The sequence below is a fragment of the Triticum aestivum genome, chromosome 4B (assembly GCF_018294505.1).
Source record: "Triticum aestivum cultivar Chinese Spring chromosome 4B, IWGSC CS RefSeq v2.1, whole genome shotgun sequence".
Classification (NCBI taxonomy): Eukaryota; Viridiplantae; Streptophyta; class Magnoliopsida; order Poales; family Poaceae; genus Triticum; species Triticum aestivum.
The window spans coordinates 668,220,417-668,230,916 of record NC_057804.1 but is presented as its reverse complement, the minus strand read 5'-3'; positions in this window follow the sequence as shown (position 1 = coordinate 668,230,916).

Genomic DNA, 10,500 nt, shown 5'->3' with positions numbered 1-10,500 from the left:
CACCATCTTGTGTGTCTTGCATGCCATCAACCCTTATTTGGTGGTGCACCCAGAGCGGCTTGCTTTGGTGATATCCCGGCGATCATCCAACAAGGCGTGCTTATTGTCTCGGGTAGACTTTCACATCCTGGGTGGAGGCGGCATTGGAGTTAGAACAGACGAACCGGGTGGTTTGTGCTGACCCAATCTTAGGCCATGTGCTCCTCCGTGAGCAGGCTTTCTTCCAGCGGCCGACAGATGCATAGCTCTGGATACTGGTGATACGTCTCCATCATATCTACTTTTCCAAACACTTTTGCCCTTGTTTTGGACTCTAATTTGCATGATTTGAATGGAACTATGCATATTGGGAGGGGACGCGATCCCCAGTTCCTGAGCCAGAGCCATCACCTGATCCATATCAGGAGTCTATTTATCAGTAGGAGCAGCAGGAGCTCGCTAACCAGTGGAACCCCTAGGATCCTCCTCAGTACACCGGAGAGGGCTACTTTGATCCATGGGCGTAGACCAACTTAGGCCAAAAGCCTAAGCTTGGGGGAGTACATATTTCTCACCGACATTACATTCAGGTTCACACATTCACTCAAATTGTCGGTGTTCATACTTTTTCATTGTAATATCCATGTTAGTTCATTTTATTTTTCTCGCTTTCTTGTTGTGTGTTTGGAAAACTTTGAGAAAAACAAAAAAAAATAGTTGTAGCTTCTGTTTAGTTTCCTTTCCATGTTTATGTAGTAGTACTATTAAAGAAAATCCAAAAAGATTTATCGTTCTTCTTTTGCTTGTTGGGAGCTTTCCCGTGTAAATAGTTTTTCTCGTTCTTGTTCTACTTTCTTCAGAAAAACAAAAACTCCAAAAACAATTCAGTGTGTTTCTTTGAAATTCTTTTTCTTTTCTTTGGGGGTCGAGAGGAGAAGACCACGATGAAAATGTTGAGTGGCTCTCATTTGCATTATTGTTGATCTAACGAAGAGCCCATATTACCTTGTCTTCTTCTTTAAATAAATGTTTGCAGATTCCAACTTAGTCCAATGCATGTGCTCTATTATTATTATTCACGCTGTTCGGTCGTGCAAGTGAAAGGCAATAATGATGATATATGATGAAATGATTGAGAGGAGGGAAAAGCTGGTATGAACTCGACCTATCTTGTTTTTGTAAATACGATTAGTTCATCATTCCTGATTCAGCCTATTATGAATGAAACATGTTTGCAATGACAATTAGGGATTATAGTTACTCATGCCACACTCAATTAGCTAGGAGTTTATAATGGTTTACCTTGCGTGCCAACATGCTTTTAAAATGGTTGTGCTGTGGTATGATAGGATGGTGTCCTCCTTTGAATGATTCGAGTGGCTTGACTTGGCACATGCTCACATGTGTAGTTGAAACAAAATTAACATAGTCTCCACGATATTTATGTTCATGGTGATTTATATCCTAGTCATTTTTGCACTCATTGTTGGTTCATCTCAATGCATGTTCATGACTGTTGTCGCTCTCTGGTTGGTCGCTTCCCAGTCTTTTTCTAGCCTTCACTTGTACTAAGTAGGAATATTGCTTGTGCATCCACTTTCATAAACCCAAAGTTGTTCCATATGAGTCCACCATACCTACCTATATGCAGTATTTACATGCCGTTCCAAGTAAATTTACATGTGCCAAACTCTAAACCTTCAAATGATAATTTGTTTTGTATGCCTGAATCTCTCATGTAGCGACTGTGGGTTGTCAGTATCTTCCATGCTAGGTGGATTATTCTCACGATGAGTAGACTCCGCTCGTCATTCACGAGAAAATGGATGGTAATTGGATGCGCAGTCCCATGCTCAAATCAAATCAAAATAATTTCAAACAAAACTCCCCCATGATTGTTGTTAGTTGGACGGTACTCGTTGTTTCGGACCAGCCGTGGAATGTACTTGTTGGTGGTGGGAGAGTATAAACTTTACCATTCTGTTTGGGAACACCCTATAATATATCTAGTATGGAAGATACCAAGATCTCTTGGTTGTTATGTTGACAAGCAAAGCATACCGCTCAAAATATTATTTATCTCTATTTCAATAACTCGAGCTCTGGCACCTATGCAAATCTCTGCTTCCCTCTGCGAAGGGCCTATCTATCTACTTTTATTGCTGAGTCATTATCCTCTTATAAAAAGCACCATTTGGAGGGCACCACTGTCATTTGTATGCTTTGTTATTAATTGATATTGAGTATGACTGTGACTGGATCCCTTTTACCATGAATTACAATGTCTAATCAGTCTTGATCTTCAGGGGTGCTCTGCATTTATGTTTTGCGGTCTTAAAAAGGGCTAGCGAGATACCATTTTGTTATATCATATCATGATTGTTTTGAAAAAGTGATTGAAAGGATCGATATAGTTGACTAGAGGGGGGGGGGTGAATAGGCAACTAACAATTTTTAGCTTTTCTTTACTAAATTAAACTTTGCATCAAAGTAGGTTGTCTAGATATGCAACTAGGTGAACAACTTATATGATGCAACAACAACAATCACACGAGCAAGCAAGGGATACAACACAAGTAAGCTTGCAAAAGTAAAGGCGCGAGATAACCAAGAGTGGAGCCGGTGGAGACGAGGATGTGTTACCAAGGTTCCTTCCTTTTGAGGGGAAGTACGTCTCCGTTGGAGCGGTGTGGAGGCACAATGCTCCCCGAGAAGCCACTAGGGCCATCGTATTCTCCTCACGCCCTCACACAATGCGAGATGCCGTGATTCCACTATTGGTGCCCTTGAAGGCGGCGAACGAACCTTTACAAACAAGGTTGGGGCAATCTCCACAACTTAATTAGAGGCTCCCAACGACACCACGAAGCTTCACCACAATGGACTATGGCTCCGAGGTGACCTCAACCGTCTAGGGTGCTCTAACACCCAAGAGTAACAAGATCCGCTAGGGATAAGTGGGGGGAATCAAATCTCTCTTGGTGGAAGTGTAGATCGAGGCCTTCTCAACTAATCCCAAGCAAATCAACAAGTTTGATTGGCTAGGGAGAGAGATCGGGCGAAAATGGAGCTTGGAGCAACAATGGAGCTTGAGATGGAAGAGTTGGTCAAGTAGAGGTAGGAGACACCCCATTTATAGCTATGGAAAAGATCCAACCGTTATCCACATGTCCAGCCCGCGACATGCGGTACTACAGCTCTAGGAGCACGGTACTACCGCAAGGCCACACGGTACTACCGTGAGGGACCACAGTACTTCCGCGGTAGCAGCAGTGACTAGGACCTGCCTGACTAAGAGCAGTACTTCCGCGGGCGTGGTAGTACCGCTCCCCCTTGCGGTACTACCGCAAGGCAGGAAAGTCCTAGCCTACGAAGGGCGCGAATGAATAAAAATACATCCGTGCCTAGTTCCGCTGGAAAAGCAACAATGCAAATATCCGACGCGGTACTACCGCTAGGGAGCGGTACTACCGTATGGCAGCTGAAACAGGCCGCGCGCGGTACTATCGCGCATGAAGTGCGGTACTACCGTGGAGGCACGGATGTAAAAAATTACATCCGCTCCTACTACCGCGAAGCAGCGGTACTAGGCATGAGAGCCACGGTACTACGACTCCAGGGGAACGGTACTACCGTGGGCACCCGCGGTACTACCGCGCGTGACGTGCGGTACTACCATGGGTGCACGGATGTAAAAAATTACATCCGCCCCTACTACCGCACCGCAGCGGCACTAGGCCTGGGAGCCACGGTACTACGACTGCAGAGGAGCGGTACTACCGTGGGCTCCAGCGGTACTACCACAGGTGCTTGCGGTACTACCGCTCCAGGGAGCAGTACTACCGCAAGCTCAGCAATAGTAGCCAGGACAATCACAAAGAGGATAATCAGAGGAAGCTCCAAAGTGCAAGGGAAAGGTGGAGACAAGGAGGGAAACGTGTACGTGATGATTCCACCCGAACCTTTCCGACGCGGACCCCCTCTTAATAGTACGGCTCTCCTATGATTCAAATCCACCAAAAAGAAACGTAGAACAACTCCGTCTTCAATAGTCTTCGAGCAGCACCGAACCGGCTTGTGCCTAGCGATGAAGCGTCTGAGAAACTCAAGGCACACGATTAGTCCGCAAAAGCATTGTCATCAATCACCAAAACACCTTAGGGATAAAATGCCCTTACAATCTCCCCCCTTTTGGTGGATTGATGACAATACGGGATTTGCACAAAAAGGAGATAATATAGAGCAGAGGCAAACCCCTTCTCTCTAGAATATAGACGGGTTCCCCCTAGATGTGTGCAATCTAGATGGATGCTTTGGACTGCATAGCACACATACTAGGATCAACACTCCCACTATATTTTAGAGACAAAGGCATGATAATTAACATCTAAGCAAGAGCATATCACAAAGGTAGCACAATATATCACAAGCTCGCTAAGATAGATAGAGTGCATATGTCTTACACCATATGAAGGAAAGCAACCCAAAACAAACGAAACGAGGTTCAAACGAGATTCAAACGAGAAAGCAAACACACCGAACATGAACGACGACACACGACTCGCAAATCCCTACACTCTCTCCCCCTTTGGCATTGAGACGCCAAAAAGGCAGAGAGGACACCTACATACAAGCAGTGGCTCAAGCAGAGAAGTCATCCCAACGCTCCTCGTCAGACTCAGCGGCAGGAATGGTCTCCTCGACGTCCTCCTCAGCCTCCTTAGCCTCAGAATCAGTCCACCTATAGCCTTGTTTCTCCATCCACTCAGCCTCTGGAGTGATGCGATCCTCAGAACCGCCAGACATGTCCTGTCCATAGAGCTGCAAGATCTTCTTGTCCCGGCAGCGACTCTCCTTGGATGCCACGTGAGTCCTGTACTGCCCTTTAGCTTGCATGTAGAAGAGAGTCTTCATCTTGTCTTTCAGCTTCTTGGCCCATGAGGGCACAGAGGAACTATGGGAAGACCCAGCAGCACGGTCCCCAGCAACATTTTCTACTCCAGCCTCCTCCTCATCAACAACCCTCCTAGCAGCAGACGCCTCAGCACGAGTAGTGGTGTTGGCCCAGTTGGGCTTGACACGGAGACAGATGGGATCATGTCGAATCCGGTCTGGAGCAAGGAACTCATCACCAGGGTACATCTTCTCCCAAGTCTTTGAGATCAACAGAAATAGATATGGTCCATAGATAGGCACCTTGCAGTTGAACACCGCAAACCGAAGCTCACACCACATGATGTGTGAGACATCAAGTGGCTGAGTATGAGACACACGAGCCTCCTCTCATAGGAGCATCATATCCACCATATAAGCATGAACCTTGTCCTTGTCGCCAATGCGAGGGAACAGAGAGTTGCGGAACATGCGATACATGATATCCAGAAAAGAGTTGAGCACCCACACCGACTTGCCATTGGGAAGCACCTTCTCAACATAGAATGACTGAAGCTTGTCCTTGTTAGCAGACTCAGAATTAGCATGAGGGCGAACACCCACGGGAATGCCGAGCCCGTCATCAGGAACTTGGAGCAGATCCATGAACTCCTTCCAGGTAGCAGTCAACTTACGGCCATTGGTCATCCAGGTCATCCTCCGCTCCTCATTAGGGTGAAAGTATACTGAGGCAAAGAACTAACAGATAAGCTCAGGGTCATAGTCAAGGTGAAAATAGATCACATGTTCAATACCAAACTGCTCCACCAAATCCAGAGCTTCTCCAAAGTACTCACGAAACTTGTCCTTCCTGGTGATGCATTTCTATCCACTTGACATCCACGTAGGTATTTTGCTTGTTCTTGATGACATCTAGATAAGTGAGAGTCTGTTGCTTGGTCCAAAACAGTTCACTGCCTCTGACGGTAGCACGAGGATGCACATACAGGTTGAGCTGCCTGAGACGGATGAACTCAGATTAGGATATCTCGTCCATGCCCTTAGCGGGCTCCTTGTGCTTGCTAGCGGAGGTCTTGACATGGCGCTTGGGGGCAGTGGAGCCCTCTGGTGCTTCACCTTGATTGCGCAGACGCTTGGAGCCAGTGTCACGACTGGGATTGGAACGGCGAGAGCCACCACCTGAGACACAAAGCGCAAAACACCCACGACAAGCAAAAGGATCAATGCAAATACCACGACAAAGCACAAGAAACACATAGAAAGTATATGTGAAAGTTTCCATGAGATAGATTGGACCCACGGTAGTACTGCCGGATGCTGCGGTACTAAAATGTTAGTACCGCTCCAAGTCACGGTAGTACCGTGTGAGGTCATGGTAGTACCGGGATGGGAGCAGTAGTAAGATCCTAGTGCCGCAGCGCGTGCGGTAGTACCGTGCCTGACGGGCGGTAGTATCAGACAAGCGGTAGTACCGCACAGGTGGCGCGGTAGTACCGCACCGCGTCAGATCCGAACCAAAGTTTGAATCTGAGAGGAACCGCGAAACCACGGCGGTACTACGGTTGATCAAATCTAGCACAGGACAAAATAACAAGTATAATCCCTACGTAATACTACTCTCCTACATCCAACTCGTGCATAGATTTAGCCTAAAAATCTCAAGAACACACATGTCTCCCCCAAAAACCTAGAGGCAAAGCAAACAACCAAAACAAGAGGGAGTTGGGGAAAGACCTTGGTACATGGCAAGAGCACGTGGTGGGGAATGATCCCACCGGACGGAATCGCAGGAGAGCAGCCGGAGGCAGAGATCCGGCGATGGACTCCGACCCCGCTCGTGAGCGAGAGGGAGAGAGAGAGACGCACTGGGGGAAAGACGAATGAGTATGGGGGAGTTAGAACTCCCCCTGCCCGTCTTTATCCGCACGCATGTGTGACGGCGCGGTAGTACCGCACATCATCGCGGTAGTACCGCTTGGGCAGAAGTACCGCACCAAAGCAGTAGTACGCTCTCCCAGGCGGCAGTAAAAAATTACTGCCGCGCGGGGGCGGTAGTACCGCGCTCTCCACACGCGGTAGTACCGTAGCAGGCTGCGGTAGTACCGTGAGCTCAAGAAAAGGCAGGTTTCAACACACAAAAGAGGTCTTCGCAAGGAAACTTTTAGCACAAGAGACACCACAAGAACATGCACAACCCAAAGGCAGAAAGTCAACAAGAAGCAACCACGTGACACTACCTCTCTCTAAAGGAGAGGGCGGTGGCCGGAGCCACCTATGTTTGAGTCAGTTGGTATGGCACCATGAAGAATTATCCTTGAGCCCATGACCAAAACTCGTCTTTGAAGCACAAGTACCATCAAAAATGGCTAAAGTGAAAGAGTTGATCGATTTATGCATAATGGGGGGAGGGAGAGTTCATTGAGAGAACAACACTCCCCCATATGTCCATGCCTACACCTAAACTAGACAACAAGTTGAGTGTGGTGGGAGGTGCAAGGGTTCAAGTCACATTGCTCGAATCAATGATATTTAGCTCATGCCGTAACTCGCGAAATCTTGCTTCATCCAAGGGCTTCGTGAAAATATCTGCAAGGTTATCATGAGTGTTGACATACTTGAGCTCGATCTCCCCTCGCCTAATGTGATCCCAAATGAAGTGATACTGAATCTCAATATGCTTCGTCTTGAAGTGTTGCACCGGGTTGAGAGAAATCTTGATGGCACTTTCATTATCAGACCAAAGAGGCACTTTGTCACAAATGACACCATACTCCTTTAAAGTTTGCCTCATCCATAAGAGTTGTGCACAACTACTACCAGCCGCCACATATTCTGCCTCGGTGGACGAGAGAGACACACAACTTTGCTTCTTGGAAGACCAACTCACCAAGGAGCAACCAAGGAATTGGTACCCTCCGGAAGTGGACTTCCTATCCACTTTGTGTCCCGCCCAATCGTAATCCGTATATCCTTCAAGCTTGAAGTTTGCCCCTCTTGGGTACCATAAGCCAAAGTTTGGGGTATGATCCAAATATTGAAAGATTCGCTTGACCGCCACATAGTGGCTTTCCTTTGGTGCGGCTTGAAACCGTGCACATATTCCCACACTCAACATGATATCCTGTCTAGATGCACAAAGGTAAAGCAAGGAGCCAATCATGGAGCGATATACCTTTTGATCCACTGCTTTACCATTGGGATCAATGTCAAGTTGGCACTTGGTAGGCATTGGAGTAGAAGCCGGCTTGACATCACTTAGCTTGAATCTTTTTATCATGTCTTGAGTGTATTTGGCTTGGTTGATGAAGGTACCTTCTCTTCTTTGTTTGATACCAAAACCAAGGAAGAACTTCAACTCTCCCATCGAAGACATCTTGAACTTGGAGGTCATGAGAGCGGCAAATTCCTCATTGAAAGCTTTGTTAGGGGAACCAAAGATAATATCATCAACATATAGTTGGCATACAAACAACTCCCCTTTGACCTTCTTAGTAAAAAGAGTGGGATCGATTTGCCCCACCTCAAATCCACGATCTTGTAACAACTCGGTAAGGTGGTCATACCACACACGTGGGGCTTGTTTAAGGCCATAGAGTGCCTTATCGAGTTGATACACATGATCCGGGAAGTAGGGATCCTCGAACCCGGGGGTTGCTTGACATAGACCAACTCATTAATAGGACCATTAAAAAAAGCACTTTTCACATCCATTTGTTGCAACTTAAAGTTATGATGGAAGCATAAGTAATCAACAAATGTATGGATTCAAGGCGAGCAACGGGAGCAAATGTTTCACCGTAGTCGATACCCTCGACTTGGGAGTAGCCTTGTGCTACCAATCTTGCCTTGTTGCGAATGATGTTCCCATGAGCATCTTGCTTGTTCTTGAATATCCACTTGGTTCCAATGACATTGTGGTTCCCCGACGGCCTTGGCACCAATCTCCAAACCTTGTTGTACTCGAAGTTGTTGAGTTCTTCATGCATGGCATTGAGCCAATCCGGATCTTCGAGCGCCTCATAGACCTTTTGGGGTTCAACACAAGAGACAAACGCGTGATTTTCACAATAGTTTGCTAATTGTATACGAGTGCTTACCCCATTTCTTAGGCTTCCAACCACATTCTCCATGAGATGACCTTTGGTGGTGAGCTTGGAAGCAATCTTCGCGGCACGATGCTCTAATTCCTCCTCGGATGTGGAAGGAGGAGGGTTAACTTGATTGTCTTGAGCGCCGTCTTGAGCTTGTTCTTGATCTTGAGCTTGCTCATGGTCTTGAACTTGCTCGAGGGGGAGAACTTGACCTTGGGCATCATTTGGTGGTTCACCACCATCTTGAGGTTGATCTTGCCTTTGGTCTTGTTCACGAGGTTGAGGGCCTTCACTTTGTTCTTTGGAAGCGTGTGGGTCTTGGGGAGGTGATGGCTCCACTTGAGTGGAGCATTGTCCTTCTCCTTCGGCCACAAGGGGTTCCTCAATGGGTAGAATATGACCAATACCCATTCTTCTTATGGCTTGGGGAGGAATTTCATCACCTACATCACAAGTACCACTTTGCTCCACTTGGGAGCCATTATTTTCGTCAAACTCCACATTGCACGTCTCCTCAATGAGTCCGGTGGACTTGTTGAGGACACGGTAAGCATGAGAGTTTGTAGCATAACCAACAAATATGCCCTCATAAGCTCTAGTCTCAAATTTAGACAAACGAACACCTTTCTTGAGAATGAAACACTTACACCCGAACACCCGGAAGTACTTGAGATTGGGCTTGTTACTGGTGAGTATTTCATAAGGGGTCTTGTTTAAGCCTTTGCGGAGATAGAGCCGATTGGATGCATGACATGCTGTGTTGATGGCTTCGGCCCAAAAGTTGTATGGAGACTTGAACTCCGCCATCATGGTCCTTGCCGCATCCATCAACATCCGGTTCTTCCTTTCCGCGACACCATTTTGTTGAGGGGTATATGGTGCATCATATTGATGCTTGATCCCCTCATCACTAAGAAGCTCATCCAAGGTTTAGTTCTTGAACTCAGTGCCGTTGTCACTTCTTATTGTCAAGATCTTTGCATCATGTTGACATTGAGCTTCATTTGCAAAGTCGATGACGGTTTGTTGAGTCTCACTCTTCCTCTTGAAGAAATATAGCCAAGTGTATCTTGAATAATCATCCACTATCACCAAGCAATACTTTCTACCTCCAAGACTATCAAACGATGGTGGCCCAAAGAGATCCATGTGAAGGAGCTCCAAGGGTCTCTTCGAGTAGATGATGGTCGTGGGAGGGTGAGCCTTCTCATGAAGCTTTTTTTTTGATAGAAAGACTGTAAGGGAGGCCCCTACAGTATAATTGGTGCAACAAACCCAAATTGCAAATACCATGCCTTGAACTTGGGTGGGTGGAAAGGCATCAACCCCTTTCCACCACTAGGCTATGCCTTAGTCTGCTTCTCATGAAGCTTTCCTTCAATACAAGCACTGCAAGCACGATCTTTGGCAAAACTAACATTTGTTAGTCCACGAACATGGTCCACCTTGAGTTTGCAAAGATCTCATATTGACGTGGGCTAAATGGCGATGCCAAAGCCATCCCATGTCAACTTTAGCCATTAGGCATGTTGTGGTC